The sequence below is a fragment of the Phalangium opilio genome, unplaced genomic scaffold (assembly GCF_054372755.1).
Source record: "Phalangium opilio isolate 3A_F unplaced genomic scaffold, DU_Popi_V2 ptg000092l_1, whole genome shotgun sequence".
Lineage (NCBI taxonomy): Eukaryota > Metazoa > Arthropoda > Arachnida > Opiliones > Phalangiidae > Phalangium > Phalangium opilio.
Window position 1 is genome coordinate 2,098,111 of NW_028324197.1, and position 14,746 is coordinate 2,112,856.

The 14,746-nt window shown below is 36.9% G+C and overlaps 1 long non-coding RNA gene and 28 other non-coding genes across 29 annotated transcripts; 1 reads left to right on the plus strand and 28 right to left on the minus strand.

The window, feature by feature from the left end:
* Nucleotides 1-24: 24 nt before the first annotated feature.
* TRNAT-AGU (transfer RNA threonine (anticodon AGU)) lies at nucleotides 25-97 on the minus strand. The gene has a single exon. It is a non-coding gene; the product is annotated as a tRNA-Thr (tRNA).
* A 166-nt stretch (nucleotides 98-263) lies between these two features.
* Nucleotides 264-336, minus strand: TRNAT-AGU (transfer RNA threonine (anticodon AGU)). Its single transcript has one exon. It is a non-coding gene; the product is annotated as a tRNA-Thr (tRNA).
* A 373-nt stretch (nucleotides 337-709) lies between these two features.
* Nucleotides 710-782, minus strand: TRNAT-CGU (transfer RNA threonine (anticodon CGU)). The gene has a single exon. It is a non-coding gene; the product is annotated as a tRNA-Thr (tRNA).
* Nucleotides 783-915: 133 nt separating this feature from the next.
* On the minus strand, nucleotides 916-988 carry TRNAT-AGU (transfer RNA threonine (anticodon AGU)). Its single transcript has one exon. It is a non-coding gene; the product is annotated as a tRNA-Thr (tRNA).
* Nucleotides 989-1,394: 406 nt separating this feature from the next.
* Nucleotides 1,395-1,467, minus strand: TRNAT-CGU (transfer RNA threonine (anticodon CGU)). The gene has a single exon. It is a non-coding gene; the product is annotated as a tRNA-Thr (tRNA).
* Nucleotides 1,468-1,599: 132 nt separating this feature from the next.
* On the minus strand, nucleotides 1,600-1,672 carry TRNAT-UGU (transfer RNA threonine (anticodon UGU)). Its single transcript has one exon. It is a non-coding gene; the product is annotated as a tRNA-Thr (tRNA).
* Nucleotides 1,673-1,804: 132 nt separating this feature from the next.
* Nucleotides 1,805-1,877, minus strand: TRNAT-CGU (transfer RNA threonine (anticodon CGU)). Its single transcript has one exon. It is a non-coding gene; the product is annotated as a tRNA-Thr (tRNA).
* A 133-nt stretch (nucleotides 1,878-2,010) lies between these two features.
* Nucleotides 2,011-2,083, minus strand: TRNAT-UGU (transfer RNA threonine (anticodon UGU)). Its single transcript has one exon. It is a non-coding gene; the product is annotated as a tRNA-Thr (tRNA).
* A 166-nt stretch (nucleotides 2,084-2,249) lies between these two features.
* TRNAT-AGU (transfer RNA threonine (anticodon AGU)) lies at nucleotides 2,250-2,322 on the minus strand. The gene has a single exon. It is a non-coding gene; the product is annotated as a tRNA-Thr (tRNA).
* A 373-nt stretch (nucleotides 2,323-2,695) lies between these two features.
* TRNAT-CGU (transfer RNA threonine (anticodon CGU)) lies at nucleotides 2,696-2,768 on the minus strand. Its single transcript has one exon. It is a non-coding gene; the product is annotated as a tRNA-Thr (tRNA).
* A 133-nt stretch (nucleotides 2,769-2,901) lies between these two features.
* TRNAT-AGU (transfer RNA threonine (anticodon AGU)) lies at nucleotides 2,902-2,974 on the minus strand. The gene has a single exon. It is a non-coding gene; the product is annotated as a tRNA-Thr (tRNA).
* A 154-nt stretch (nucleotides 2,975-3,128) lies between these two features.
* TRNAT-AGU (transfer RNA threonine (anticodon AGU)) lies at nucleotides 3,129-3,201 on the minus strand. The gene has a single exon. It is a non-coding gene; the product is annotated as a tRNA-Thr (tRNA).
* Nucleotides 3,202-3,355: 154 nt separating this feature from the next.
* Nucleotides 3,356-3,428, minus strand: TRNAT-CGU (transfer RNA threonine (anticodon CGU)). The gene has a single exon. It is a non-coding gene; the product is annotated as a tRNA-Thr (tRNA).
* Nucleotides 3,429-3,595: 167 nt separating this feature from the next.
* On the minus strand, nucleotides 3,596-3,668 carry TRNAT-UGU (transfer RNA threonine (anticodon UGU)). The gene has a single exon. It is a non-coding gene; the product is annotated as a tRNA-Thr (tRNA).
* Nucleotides 3,669-3,835: 167 nt separating this feature from the next.
* TRNAT-AGU (transfer RNA threonine (anticodon AGU)) lies at nucleotides 3,836-3,908 on the minus strand. The gene has a single exon. It is a non-coding gene; the product is annotated as a tRNA-Thr (tRNA).
* Nucleotides 3,909-4,290: 382 nt separating this feature from the next.
* Nucleotides 4,291-4,363, minus strand: TRNAT-AGU (transfer RNA threonine (anticodon AGU)). Its single transcript has one exon. It is a non-coding gene; the product is annotated as a tRNA-Thr (tRNA).
* Nucleotides 4,364-4,940: 577 nt separating this feature from the next.
* On the minus strand, nucleotides 4,941-5,013 carry TRNAT-UGU (transfer RNA threonine (anticodon UGU)). Its single transcript has one exon. It is a non-coding gene; the product is annotated as a tRNA-Thr (tRNA).
* Nucleotides 5,014-5,180: 167 nt separating this feature from the next.
* TRNAT-AGU (transfer RNA threonine (anticodon AGU)) lies at nucleotides 5,181-5,253 on the minus strand. Its single transcript has one exon. It is a non-coding gene; the product is annotated as a tRNA-Thr (tRNA).
* A 191-nt stretch (nucleotides 5,254-5,444) lies between these two features.
* On the plus strand, nucleotides 5,445-14,709 carry LOC149641523 (uncharacterized). Its single transcript, XR_016372078.1, has 3 exons — nucleotides 5,445-5,743; nucleotides 14,385-14,524; nucleotides 14,612-14,709. It is a non-coding gene; the product is annotated as an uncharacterized LOC149641523 (long non-coding RNA).
* TRNAT-AGU (transfer RNA threonine (anticodon AGU)) lies at nucleotides 5,636-5,708 on the minus strand. Its single transcript has one exon. It is a non-coding gene; the product is annotated as a tRNA-Thr (tRNA).
* Nucleotides 5,863-5,935, minus strand: TRNAT-CGU (transfer RNA threonine (anticodon CGU)). The gene has a single exon. It is a non-coding gene; the product is annotated as a tRNA-Thr (tRNA).
* TRNAT-UGU (transfer RNA threonine (anticodon UGU)) lies at nucleotides 6,103-6,175 on the minus strand. Its single transcript has one exon. It is a non-coding gene; the product is annotated as a tRNA-Thr (tRNA).
* On the minus strand, nucleotides 6,343-6,415 carry TRNAT-AGU (transfer RNA threonine (anticodon AGU)). Its single transcript has one exon. It is a non-coding gene; the product is annotated as a tRNA-Thr (tRNA).
* On the minus strand, nucleotides 6,798-6,870 carry TRNAT-AGU (transfer RNA threonine (anticodon AGU)). Its single transcript has one exon. It is a non-coding gene; the product is annotated as a tRNA-Thr (tRNA).
* TRNAT-CGU (transfer RNA threonine (anticodon CGU)) lies at nucleotides 7,003-7,075 on the minus strand. Its single transcript has one exon. It is a non-coding gene; the product is annotated as a tRNA-Thr (tRNA).
* On the minus strand, nucleotides 7,448-7,520 carry TRNAT-UGU (transfer RNA threonine (anticodon UGU)). The gene has a single exon. It is a non-coding gene; the product is annotated as a tRNA-Thr (tRNA).
* TRNAT-AGU (transfer RNA threonine (anticodon AGU)) lies at nucleotides 7,688-7,760 on the minus strand. The gene has a single exon. It is a non-coding gene; the product is annotated as a tRNA-Thr (tRNA).
* Nucleotides 14,190-14,262, minus strand: TRNAT-AGU (transfer RNA threonine (anticodon AGU)). The gene has a single exon. It is a non-coding gene; the product is annotated as a tRNA-Thr (tRNA).
* Nucleotides 14,644-14,716, minus strand: TRNAT-CGU (transfer RNA threonine (anticodon CGU)). Its single transcript has one exon. It is a non-coding gene; the product is annotated as a tRNA-Thr (tRNA).
* Nucleotides 14,717-14,746: the final 30 nt, after the last annotated feature.

The window sequence follows — 14,746 nt, forward strand, 5'->3', positions numbered from 1 at the left end:
TCTAGTTCAAGTAATATAACAGCGAGGCTCCGACGAGAATCGAACTCATGATCTCCTGTTTACTAGACAGGCGCTTTAACCACTAAGCCACGGAGCCCTTGCTTTGAAGCGACATGAATGCTGAATATTTCAGAAAATTAACTAAATTATCTCATCGGAACTTTTACACTATTGTTTGCATAGATGCATATCTAAATCAACTATTATTTTTAATTTTTCAAAATTTAATAGCTACGAAATCTTGTTCAAGTAATATAACAGCGAGGCTCCGACGAGAATCGAACTCATGATCTCCTGTTTACTAGACAGGCGCTTTAACCACTAAGCCACGGAGCCCTTGCTTTGAAGCGACATGAATGCTGAATATTCCAGTAATTTAACTAAATTAACTCATCGGAAATGTTACCCTATTGTTTGCATAAAAGCATATCTAAATCAACTATTATTTTTGATTTTTTCAAAATTTGATAGCTACGAAATCTAGTTCAAGTAATATAACAGCGAGGCTCCGACGAGAATCGAACTCATGATCCCATGTTTACTACACAGGCGCTTTAACCACTAAGCCACGGAACCCTTGTTTTGAAGCGAAAGGAATGCTGAATATTCCAGTAATTTAATTAAATTAACTCATCGGAATTTTTACCCTATTGTTTTAATTTTTCAAAATTTAATAGCTACGATATCTAGAACAAGTAACGTAACACCGAGGCTCCGACGAGAATCGAACTCATGATCTCCTGTTTACGAGACAGGCGCTTTAACCACTAAGCCACGGAGCCCTTGCTTTGAAGCGACATGAATGCTGAATATTCCAGAAAATTAACTAAATTAACTCATCGAAATTTTTACCCTATTATTTTAATTTTTCAAAATTTAATAGCTACGAAATCTAAATCAAGTATTATAACAGCGAGGCTCCGACGAGAATCGAACTCATGATCTCATGTTTACTAGACAGGCGCTTTAACCACTAAGCCACGGAGCCCTTGCTTTGAAGCGATTTGAATGCTGAATATTTCAGTAAATTAACTAAATTACCTCATCGGAACTTTTACCCTATTGTTTGCATAAATGCATATCTAAATCAACTATTATTTTTAATTTTTTCAAAATTAGATAGCTACGAAATCTAGTTCAAGTAATATAACAGCGAGGCTCCGACGAGAACCGAACTCATGATCTCCTGTTTACTAGACAAGCGCTTTAACCACTAAGCCACGGAGCCCTTGCTTTGAAGCGATTTGAATGCTGAATATTTCAGTAAATTAACTAAATTATCTCATCGGAACTTTTACACTATTGTTTGCATATATGCATATCTAAATCAACTATAATTTTTAATTTTTCAAAATTTAATTGCTACGAAATCTAGTTCAAGTAACATAACAGCGAGGCTCCGACGAGAATCGAACTCATGATCTCCTGTTTACGAGGCAGGCGCTTTAACCACTAAAGCACGGAGCCCTTGCTTTGAAGCGACATGAATGCTGAATATTCCAGTAATTTAACTAAATTAACTCATCGGAATTTTTACCTATTGTTTTAATTTTTCAAAATATAATAGCTACGAAATCTAGTTCAAGTAATATAACAGCGAGGCTCCGACGAGAATCGAACTCATGATCTCCTGTTTACAAGACAGGCGCTTTAACCACTGAGCCACGGAGCCCTTGCTTTGAAGCGACATGAATGCTAAATATTGCAGTAATTTAACTAAATTAATTCGTCGGAATTTTTACCCTATTGTATTAATTTTTCAAAATTTAATAGCTACGAAAAATAGTACAAGAACATAACATCATGGCTCCGACGAGAATCGAACTCATGATCTCCTGTTTACGAGACAGGCTTTTTAACCACTAAGCCACGGAGCCCTTGCTTTGAAGAGACATGAATGCTGAATATTCCAGTAATTTAACTAAATTAACTTATGGGAATTTTTACCCTATTGTTTTAATTTTTCAAAATTTAAAGGCTACGAAATCTAGATCAAGTATTATAACAGCGAGGCTCCGACGAGAATCGAACTCATGATCTCATGTTTACAAGACAGGCGCTTTAACCACTAAACCACGGAGCCCTTGCTTTGAAGCGACATGAATGCTGAATATTTCAGAAAATTAACTAAATTATCTCATCGGAACTTTTACACTATTGTTTGCATAGATGCATATCTAAATCAACTATTATTTTTAATTTTTCAAAATTTAATAGCTACGAAATCTTGTTCAAGTAATATAACAGCGAGGCTCCGACGAGAATCGAACTCATGATCTCCTGTTTACTAGACAGGCGCTTTAACCACTAAGCCACGGAGCCCTTGCTTTGAAGCGACATGAATGCTGAATATTCCAGTAATTTAACTAAATTAACTCATCGGAAATGTTACCCTATTGTTTGCATAAAAGCATATCTAAATCAACTATTATTTTTGATTTTTTCAAAATTTGATAGCTACGAAATCTAGTTCAAGTAATATAACAGCGAGGCTCCGACGAGAATCGAACTCATGATCCCATGTTTACTACACAGGCGCTTTAACCACTAAGCCACGGAACCCTTGTTTTGAAGCGAAAGGAATGCTGAATATTCCAGTAATTTAATTAAATTAACTCATCGGAATTTTTACCCTATTGTTTTAATTTTTCAAAATTTAATAGCTACGATATCTAGAACAAGTAACGTAACACCGAGGCTCCGACGAGAATCGAACTCATGATCTCCTGTTTACGAGACAGGCGCTTTAACCACTAAGCCACGGAGCCCTTGCTTTGAAGCGACATGAATGCTGAATATTTCAGAAAATTAACTAAATTAACTCATCGAAATTTTTACCCTATTATTTTAATTTTTCAAAATTTAATAGCTACGAAATCTAAATCAAGTATTATAACAGCGAGGCTCCGACGAGAATCGAACTCATGATCTCATGTTTACTAGACAGGCGCTTTAACCACTAAGCCACGGAGCCCTTGCTTTGAAGCGATATGAATGCAGAATATTTCAGTAAATTAACTAAATTATCTCATCGGAACTCTTACCCTATTGTTTGCATAAATCAACTATTATTTTTAATTTTTCAAAATTTAATAGCTACGAAATCTAGATCAAGTAACATAACAGCGAGGCTCCGACGAGAATCGAACTCATGATCTCCTGTTTACTAGACAGGCGCTTTAACCACTAAGCCACGGAGCCCTTGCTTTGAAGCGATATGAATGCAGAATATTTCAGTAAATTAACTAAATTATCTCATTGGAACTCTTACCCTATTGTTTGCATAATCAACTATTATTTTCAATTTTTTCAAAATTTGATAGCTACGAAATCTAGTTCAAGTAGCATAACAGCGAGGCTCCGACGAGAATCGAACCCATGATCTCCTGTTTACGAGACAGGCGCTTTAACCACTACGCCACGGAGCCCTTGCTTTGAAGCGATATGAATGCTGATTATTTCAGTAAATTAACTAAATTATCTCATCGGAACTTTTACCCTATTGTTTGCATAGATACATATCTAAATCAACTATTATTTTTAATTTTTTCAAAATTTGATAGCTGCGAAATCAAGTTCAAGTAACATAACAGCGAGGCTCCGACGAGAATCGAACTCATGATCTCCTGTTTACAAGACAGGTGCTTTAACCACTAAGCAACGGAGCCCTGGCTTTGAAACGATATGAATGCAGAATATTTCAATAAATTAACTAAATTTTCTCATCGGAACTTTTACCCTATTGTTTGCATAGATACATATCTAAATCAACTATTATTTTTAATTTTTTCAAAATTTGATAGCTACGAAATCTAGTTCAAGTAATATAACAGCGAGGCTCCGACGAGAATCGAACTCATGCTCTTCTGTTTACTAGACAGGCGCTTTAACCACTAAGCCACGGAGCCCTTGCTTTGAAGCGATATGAATGCAGCATATTTCAATAAATTAACTAAATTATCTCATCGGAACTCTTACCCTATTGTTTGCATAAATCAACTATTATTTTTAATTTTTTCAAAATTTGATAGCTACGAAATCTAGTTCAAGTAACATAACAGCGAGGCTCCGACGAGAATCGAACTCATGATCTCCTGTTTACAAGATAGTCGCTTTAACCACTAAGCCTCGGAGCCCTTGCTTTGAAGCGATATGAATGCAGAATATTTCAGTAAATTAACTAAATTATCTCATCGGAACTCTTACCCTATTGTTTGCATAAATCAACTATTATTTTTAATTTTTCAAAATTTAATAGCTACGAAATCTAGATCAAGTAACATAACAGCGAGGCTCCGACGAGAATCGAACTCATGATCTCCTGTTTACTAGACAGGCGCTTTAACCACTAAGCCACGGAGCCCTTGCTTTGAAGCGACATGAATGCTAAATATTGCAGTAATTTAACTAAATTAATTCGTCGGAATTTTTACCCTATTGTATTAATTTTTCAAAATTTAATAGCTGCGAAAAATAGTACAAGAACATAACATCATGGCTCCGACGAGAATCGAACTCATGATCTCCTGTTTACGAGACATTCTTTTTAACCACTAAGCCACGGAGCCCTTGCTTTGAAGAGACATGAATGCTGAATATTTCAGTAATTTAACTAAATTAACTCATCGGAATTTTTACCCTATTGTTTTAATTTTTCAAAATTTAATAGCTACGAAAAATAGTACAAGAACATAACACCGAGGCTTCGACGAGAATCAAACTCATGATCTCCTCTTTACGAGACAGGCGCTTTAACCACTAAGCCACGGAGCCCTTGCTTTGAAGCGATATGAATGCTGATTATTTCAGTAAATTAACTAAATTATCTCATCGGAACTTTTACCCTATTGTTTGCATAGATACATATCTAAATCAACTATTATTTTTAATTTTTTCAAAATTTGATAGCTACGAAATCAAGTTCAAGTAACATAACAGCGAGGCTCCGACGAGAATCGAACTCATGATCTCCTGTTTACAAGACAGGTGCTTTAACCACTAAGCCACGGAGCCCTTGCTTTGAAGCGATATGAATGCAGAATATTTCAATAAATTAACTAAATTTTCTCATCGGAACTTTTACCCTATTGTTTGCATAGATACATATCTAAATCAACTATTATTTTTAATTTTTTCAAAATTTGATAGCTACGAAATCTAGTTCAAGTAATATAAGAGCGAGGCTCCGACGAGAATCGAACTCATGCTCTTCTGTTTACTAGACAGGCGCTTTAACCACTAAGCCACGGAGCCCTTGCTTTGAAGCGATATGAATGCAGCATATTTCAATAAATTAACTAAATTATCTCATCGGAACTCTTACCCTATTGTTTGCATAAATCAACTATTATTTTTAATTTTTTCAAAATTTGATAGCTACGAAATCTAGTTCAAGTAACATAACAGCGAGGCTCCGACGAGAATCGAACTCATGCTCTCCTGTTTACAAGATAGTCGCTTTAACCACTAAGCCTCGGAGCCCTTGCTTTGAAGCGATATGAATGCAGAATATTTCAGTAAATTAACTAAATTATCTCATCGGAACTCTTACCCTATTGTTTGCATAAATCAACTATTATTTTTAATTTTTCAAAATTTAATAGCTACGAAATCTAGATCAAGTAACATAACAGCGAGGCTCCGACGAGAATCGAACTCATGATCTCCTGTTTACTAGACAGGCGCTTTAACCACTAAGCCACGGAGCCCTTGCTTTGAAGCGATATGAATGCAGAATATTTCAGTAAATTAACTAAATTATCTCATTGGAACTCTTACCCTATTGTTTGCATAATCAACTATTATTTTCAATTTTTTCAAAATTTGATAGCTACGAAATCTAGTTCAAGTAGCATAACAGCGAGGCTCCGACGAGAATCGAACTCATGATCTCCTGTTTACGAGACAGGCGCTTTAACCACTACGCCACGGAGCCCTTGCTTTGAAGCGATATGAATGCTGATTATTTCAGTAAATTAACTAAATTATCTCATCGGAACTTTTACCCTATTGTTTGCATAGATACATATCTAAATCAACTATTATTTTTAATTTTTTCAAAATTTGATAGCTGCGAAATCAAGTTCAAGTAACATAACAGCGAGGCTCCGACGAGAATCGAACTCATGATCTCCTGTTTACAAGACAGGTGCTTTAACCACTAAGCAACGGAGCCCTGGCTTTGAAGCGATATGAATGCAGAATATTTCAATAAATTAACTAAATTTTCTCATCGGAACTTTTACCCTATTGTTTGCATAGATACATATCTAAATCAACTATTATTTTTAATTTTTTCAAAATTTGATAGCTACGAAATCTAGTTCAAGTAATATAACAGCGAGGCTCCGACGAGAATCGAACTCATGCTCTTCTGTTTACTAGACAGGCGCTTTAACCACTAAGCCACGGAGCCCTTGCTTTGAAGCGATATGAATGCAGCATATTTCAATAAATTAACTAAATTATCTCATCGGAACTCTTACCCTATTGTTTGCATAAATCAACTATTATTTTTAATTTTTTCAAAATTTGATAGCTACGAAATCTAGTTCAAGTAACATAACAGCGAGGCTCCGACGAGAATCGAACTCATGATCTCCTGTTTACAAGATAGTCGCTTTAACCACTAAGCCTCGGAGCCCTTGCTTTGAAGCGATATGAATGCAGAATATTTCAGTAAATTAACTAAATTATCTCATCGGAACTCTTACCCTATTGTTTGCATAAATCAACTATTATTTTTAATTTTTCAAAATTTAATAGCTACGAAATCTAGATCAAGTAACATAACAGCGAGGCTCCGACGAGAATCGAACTCATGATCTCCTGTTTACTAGACAGGCGCTTTAACCACTAAGCCACGGAGCCCTTGCTTTGAAGCGACATGAATGCTAAATATTGCAGTAATTTAACTAAATTAATTCGTCGGAATTTTTACCCTATTGTATTAATTTTTCAAAATTTAATAGCTACGAAAAATAGTACAAGAACATAACATCATGGCTCCGACGAGAATCGAACTCATGATCTCCTGTTTACGAGACAGGCTTTTTAACCACTAAGCCACGGAGCCCTTGCTTTGAAGAGACATGAATGCTGAATATTTCAGTAATTTAACTAAATTAACTCATCGGAATTTTTACCCTATTGTTTTAATTTTTCAAAATTTAATAGCTACGAAAAATAGTACAAGAACATAACACCGAGGCTTCGACGAGAATCAAACTCATGATCTCCTCTTTACGAGACAGGCGCTTTAACCACTAAGCCACGGAGCCCTTGCTTTGAAGCGATATGAATGCTGATTATTTCAGTAAATTAACTAAATTATCTCATCGGAACTTTTACCCTATTGTTTGCATAGATACATATCTAAATCAACTATTATTTTTAATTTTTTCAAAATTTGATAGCTACGAAATCAAGTTCAAGTAACATAACAGCGAGGCTCCGACGAGAATCGAACTCATGATCTCCTGTTTACAAGACAGGTGCTTTAACCACTAAGCCACGGAGCCCTTGCTTTGAAGCGATATGAATGCAGAATATTTCAATAAATTAACTAAATTTTCTCATCGGAACTTTTACCCTATTGTTTGCATAGATACATATCTAAATCAACTATTATTTTTAATTTTTTCAAAATTTGATAGCTACGAAATCTAGTTCAAGTAATATAACAGCGAGGCTCCGACGAGAATCGAACTCATGCTCTTCTGTTTACTAGACAGGCGCTTTAACCACTAAGCCACGGAGCCCTTGCTTTGAAGCGATATGAATGCAGCATATTTCAATAAATTAACTAAATTATCTCATCGGAACTCTTACCCTATTGTTTGCATAAATCAACTATTATTTTTAATTACCTCTCCGAGTGACGTATGTCACGGAGAGGTATTACACCGGCCGTGTCTGTCTGTGTGTCTGTGTGTCTGTCTGTGTGTCTGTCTGTCAGACCCCACGTGACCGCGTTCGCAGTTTACAAATCGGAGCAAACAAATACCCGATTTCCGGAACGCGTTCGCGGTTCACGGAAATTTGGTCATTCATCTACCAACACCAGTCTTTACTAACTGGCTTCTAAGGACCACAATCTGCTAGTCTTTGTCCATCCCACATGGACACTAGTCTGTACGTGCTTGCTTCCAAGCACCACCAACTTCTGTTCTTCGTCAATTTCACTTTGACTCCAGCTTCTATGCACCACCATCTTCTGTTCTTCGTCAATTCCACATTGACACCAGCTTCTATACACTACCATCTTCTGTTCTTCGTCAATTCCACATTGACACCAGCTTCTATGCACCACCATCTTCTGTTCTTCGTCAATTCCACATTGACACCAGCTTCTATGCACCACCATCTTCAGGTCTTTTGTCCATTCCACATGGACGCCGGTCAGTACATTCTGGCTTCTTTTCCACCGTCATCGTTTGGTTTCAAGATATACGCGGCGAGCGGCTAGGGTTACGAGAAACGTCTAGCCTCCCAATGGCAGGGCTTCCACCATCGGTTCACGCGAATGCGTTTTTATCTATTATTTGGTTTTAAGATATACGCGGCGATCAGCTAGGGTTACGAGAAACGTCTAGCCTCCCAATGGCAGGGCTTCCACCAAAGGTTCACGCGAATGCGTTTTTATCTATTATTATAATGGAATCGAAACGTATATATACCCCAAAATTTGAAGAAAGCGGGCAAGAAGGGTACCCTTCACTTTAAACGTCAATATTAGCAAAGTTTCGAAAGATATTATGAACAACTTTATTTTAAACGATTTAACTATTTTTAAAGTTATTTACTGGCGATTAAAATAATTAAAAATAATTATATTTATTTAAATATTAAAGATAAACCCAAGTACCGAAGTCGTTAAATCATTGCCTCCTATATCTATCAAGGCCCGTGCATTGCGTTATGTTTCCTACATTGCCTCCTCTATCTATCAAGGCCCGTGCATTGCGTTATATTTCCTACATTGCCTCCTGTATCCATAATAATTTATTTTCTTTGTTATATGAAATGAAAATATGGATAATATTTTCGGCAATTCGATTTGAATGGCTCTTTCTGATGTATCATTCTCTCAGCACTGTTCATAATGGACAGGAACGTAGAGATTCGAGACACTTGGAATTACGATAGTGTTTCAAATCCTCTGTAATGAGGGCTTAACGACTTGGAGTGACTGGAAAGATAGATACACATCCTATTTTTTAGTTGTACCATGCGTACCACAATGTTGCCAGGCGTTTATTGAAGGATGCTTGGGTACTTGGTACAGACTGTTACGTCTACCAAGTTTCCTAGCATCCAAGAATATATAGGATTCATAGAAGCCAGTGTTATGGGCATGTCATGGGTCAAGTCGTTAAATATATCGACGCAGTTAAATAGCTGATGGCATTATTTTATCCACTTTCTCATTGCGTTTCGAGTGGAAGTTCAACTTTGGCACGGACGACAGATGGCGCTCTTAACCTTCTATCCCCAAAAATCGCTGTTGTTTGCTCGTTTTCCCCTTCCGCGTTTTTTCGTTATAAACTTATGATTTAACGAACTGTTAAGATAAAATTTCATATTTCCTAAGACAGATAAGCTTCTACTCCTTTCATCTTACTCCCAGTTAGATTTAACCTTGTTAAAACATAATCAGATGAATTTGAGTTATAATGTCGTAAAATCCTGTGCATACAGTTACCTAGGAGTGATAGAGACATTTTTACCGATGTCTAGAGATGTTAAGCTTAAGCGAAATTGTTTTACGTTTGAATAAAAATACCGCTTCCAGTAGTGGGTTTATAGTACTCCTTGTTTGTGTAAGATTAGTGTAGCTGTAGAGCGTTGTTGCTGTTTAGTTTATACGCCCCCTAGGCCTATTTGTGAAAGACCTTTTTTACGCACTTTTATCATTTTTTATTTGAAAAAAGTGTTGGCAATGTATATTTTTTAAATATGACGGAATTGCTGTTGGTATGATAGCGCCCTATTCGCGAAAAAAACCTTTTTTTAAACAGTTGATTCATTCTTTGATAGAATTTCGAAGGAAGAAGTTAAGTGTTAAATTTGCTCGATTAATTTTGTTCGGCAAATAATATTATTAAGCCTTACGTATTACTGAAGGAGATTTATTTTGCCAACCTGTGTGAGTATTTAAGGAGATTGATTTTGCCAACCTTTGTGAGTATTTAACTGATTAATAAGTAAATGGAGGAAGATAATAATTTAAGTAAAGAGGAAATCAGAAAACGAAAGGCAAGGGAAAGAATGAGGGCAAAAAGGTCAGATCCTGAATTTAGGAAACGAGAAAATGAAAGGAGAAGAGCGTTAGCCGCGGAAAAAAAGGCTGTTTCTGGAACAGGTTCTAGCACGCTAAATGTTGGTCCTACCACGAGGCCAGTTGGCCATGATCGTACCAAAGATAATGCATTAAATAAATGTTCTATTGAAAGTGCTGTAGGCGTAGGCATATCTATTAATAAGGAACCCAATAATGTACAAAATGTTAATGCTAATATTAGTGAAATCATCGAAAGCGATGAACAAGTACGAGCCTAGCTTATGTGTGATTGGGTTGTGGCTTCCATGTTTTGGGGACATTTGCTTTTTGTGTGGCGATGTATGATTCAGCTTTGATATGGACAAATGTTACAAATCATACTGGTAGACTAAGAATACGGTTGAGGTATAGCAAGAGAGTAGAGTTTCCCCAGCAATTGAGAGATATTGAAAAGGCTTGAACAATTGACTATTTTAAAATTGAATTCCTGCACTTGCAAAGAATTAAAAAAAGCGATAGATGCATATATTTAGGTTGTTTAAGGGGTAGTGATAGTCATCTCCACTCGGAGAGGTAATATTTTGGCTTTCCCAACTTGTTTTTACCTCTCCGAGTGACGTATGTCACGGAGAGGTATTACACCGGCCGTGTCTGTCTGTGTGTCTGTCTGTGTGTCTGTGTGTCTGTCTGTGTGTCTGTCTGTCAGACCCCACGTGACCGCGTTCGCAGTTTACAATTCGGAGCAAACAAATACCCGATTTCCGGAACGCGTTCGCGGTTCACGGAAATTTGGTCATTCATCTACCAACACCAGTCTTTACTAACTGGCTTCTAAGGACCACAATCTGCTAGTCTTTGTCCATCCCACATGGACACTAGTCTGTACGTGCTTGCTTCCAAGCACCACCAACTTCTGTTCTTCGTCAATTTCACTTTGACTCCAGCTTCTATGCACCACCATCTTCTGTTCTTCGTCAATTCCACATTGACACCAGCTTCTATACACTACCATCTTCTGTTCTTCGTCAATTCCACATTGACACCAGCTTCTATGCACCACCATCTTCTGTTCTTCGTCAATTCCACATTGACACCAGCTTCTATGCACCACCATCTTCAGGTCTTTTGTCCATTCCACATGGACGCCGGTCAGTACATTCTGGCTTCTTTTCCACCGTCATCGTTTGGTTTCAAGATATACGCGGCGAGCGGCTAGGGTTACGAGAAACGTCTAGCCTCCCAATGGCAGGGCTTCCACCATCGGTTCACGCGAATGCGTTTTTATCTATTATTTGGTTTTAAGATATACGCGGCGATCAGCTAGGGTTACGAGAAACGTCTAGCCTCCCAATGGCAGGGCTTCCACCAAAGGTTCACGCGAATGCGTTTTTATCTATTATTATAATGGAATCGAAACGTATATATACCCCAAAATTTGAAGAAAGCGGGCAAGAAGGGTACCCTTCACTTTAAACGTCAATATTAGCAAAGTTTCGAAAGATATTATGAACAACTTTATTTTAAACGATTTAACTATTTTTAAAGTTATTTACTGGCGATTAAAATAATTAAAAATAATTATATTTATTTAAATATTAAAGATAAACCCAAGTACCGAAGTCGTTAAATCATTGCCTCCTATATCTATCAAGGCCCGTGCATTGCGTTATGTTTCCTACATTGCCTCCTCTATCTATCAAGGCCCGTGCATTGCGTTATATTTCCTACATTGCCTCCTGTATCCATAATAATTTATTTTCTTTGTTATATGAAATGAAAATATGGATAATATTTTCGGCAATTCGATTTGAATGGCTCTTTCTGATGTATCATTCTCTCAGCACTGTTCATAATGGACAGGAACGTAGAGATTCGAGACACTTGGAATTACGATAGTGTTTCAAATCCTCTGTAATGAGGGCTTAACGACTTGGAGTGACTGGAAAGATAGATACACATCCTATTTTTTAGTTGTACCATGCGTACCACAATGTTGCCAGGCGTTTATTGAAGGATGCTTGGGTACTTGGTACAGACTGTTACGTCTACCAAGTTTCCTAGCATCCAAGAATATATAGGATTCATAGAAGCCAGTGTTATGGGCATGTCATGGGTCAAGTCGTTAAATATATCGACGCAGTTAAATAGCTGATGGCATTATTTTATCCACTTTCTCATTGCGTTTCGAGTGGAAGTTCAACTTTGGCACGGACGACAGATGGCGCTCTTAACCTTCTATCCCCAAAAATCGCTGTTGTTTGCTCGTTTTCCCCTTCCGCGTTTTTTCGTTATAAACTTATGATTTAACGAACTGTTAAGATAAAATTTCATATTTCCTAAGACAGATAAGCTTCTACTCCTTTCATCTTACTCCCAGTTAGATTTAACCTTGTTAAAACATAATCAGATGAATTTGAGTTATAATGTCGTAAAATCCTGTGCATACAGTTACCTAGGAGTGATAGAGACATTTTTACCGATGTCTAGAGATGTTAAGCTTAAGCGAAATTATTTTACGTTTGAATAAAAATACCGCTTCCAGTAGTGGGTTTATAGTACTCCTTGTTTGTGTAAGATTAGTGTAGCTGTAGAGCGTTGTTGCTGTTTAGTTTATACGCCCCCTAGGCCTATTTGTGAAAGACCTTTTTTACGCACTTTTATCATTTTTTATTTGAAAAAAGTGTTGGCAATGTATATTTTTTAAATATGACGGAATTGCTGTTGGTATGATAGCGCCCTATTCGCGAAAAAAACCTTTTTTTAAACAGTTGATTCATTCTTTGATAGAATTTCGAAGGAAGAAGTTAAGTGTTAAATTTGCTCGATTAATTTTGTTCGGCAAATAATATTATTAAGCCTTACGTATTACTGAAGGAGATTTATTTTGCCAACCTGTGTGAGTATTTAAGGAGATTGATTTTGCCAACCTTTGTGAGTATTTAACTGATTAATAAGTAAATGGAGGAAGATAATAATTTAAGTAAAGAGGAAATCAGAAAACGAAAGGCAAGGGAAAGAATGAGGGCAAAAAGGTCAGATCCTGAATTTAGGAAACGAGAAAATGAAAGGAGAAGAGCGTTAGCCGCGGAAAAAAAGGCTGTTTCTGGAACAGGTTCTAGCACGCTAAATGTTGGTCCTACCACGAGGCCAGTTGGCCATGATCGTACCAAAGATAATGCATTAAATAAATGTTCTATTGAAAGTGCTGTAGGCGTAGGCATATCTATTAATAAGGAACCCAATAATGTACAAAATGTTAATGCTAATATTAGTGAAATCATCGAAAGCGATGAACAAGTACGAGCCTAGCTTATGTGTGATTGGGTTGTGGCTTCCATGTTTTGGGGACATTTGCTTTTTGTGTGGCGATGTATGATTCAGCTTTGATATGGACAAATGTTACAAATCATACTGGTAGACTAAGAATACGGTTGAGGTATAGCAAGAGAGTAGAGTTTCCCCAGCAATTGAGAGATATTGAAAAGGCTTGAACAATTGACTATTTTAAAATTGAATTCCTGCACTTGCAAAGAATTAAAAAAAGCGATAGATGCATATATTTAGGTTGTTTAAGGGGTAGTGATAGTCATCTCCACTCGGAGAGGTAATATTTTGGCTTTCCCAACTTGTTTTTTCAAAATTTGATAGCTACGAAATCTAGTTCAAGTAACATAACAGCGAGGCTCCGACGAGAATCGAACTCATGATCTCCTGTTTACAAGATAGTCGCTTTAACCACTAAGCCTCGGAGCCCTTGCTTTGAAGCGATATGAATGCAGAATATTTCAGTAAATTAACTAAATTATCTCATCGGAACTCTTACCCTATTGTTTGCATAAATCAACTATTATTTTTAATTTTTCAAAATTTAATAGCTACGAAATCTAGATCAAGTAACATAACAGCGAGGCTCCGACGAGAATCGAACTCATGATCTCCTGTTTACTAGACAGGCGCTTTAACCACTTAGCCACGGAGCCCTTGCTTTGAAGCGATATGAATGCAGAATATTTCAGTAAATTAACTAAATTATCTCATCGGAACTCTTACCCTATTGTTTGCATAATCAACTATTATTTTTAATTTTTTCAAAATTTGATAGCTACGAAATCTAGTTCAAGTAGCGTAACAACGAGGCTCCGACGAGAATCGAACTCATGATCTCCTGTTTACAAGATAGTCGCTTTAACCACTAAGCCTCGGAGCCCTTGCTTTGAAGCGATATGAATGCAGAATATTTCAGTAAATTAACTAAATTATCTCATTGGAACTCTTACCCTATTGTTTGCATAATCAACTATTATTTTCAATTTTTTCAAAATTTGATAGCTACGAAATCTAGTTCAAGTAGCATAACAGCGAGGCTCCGACGAGAATCGAACTCATGATCTCCTGTTTACGAGACAGGCGCTTTAACCACTACGCCACGGAGCCCTTGCTTTGAAGCGATATGAATGCAGAATA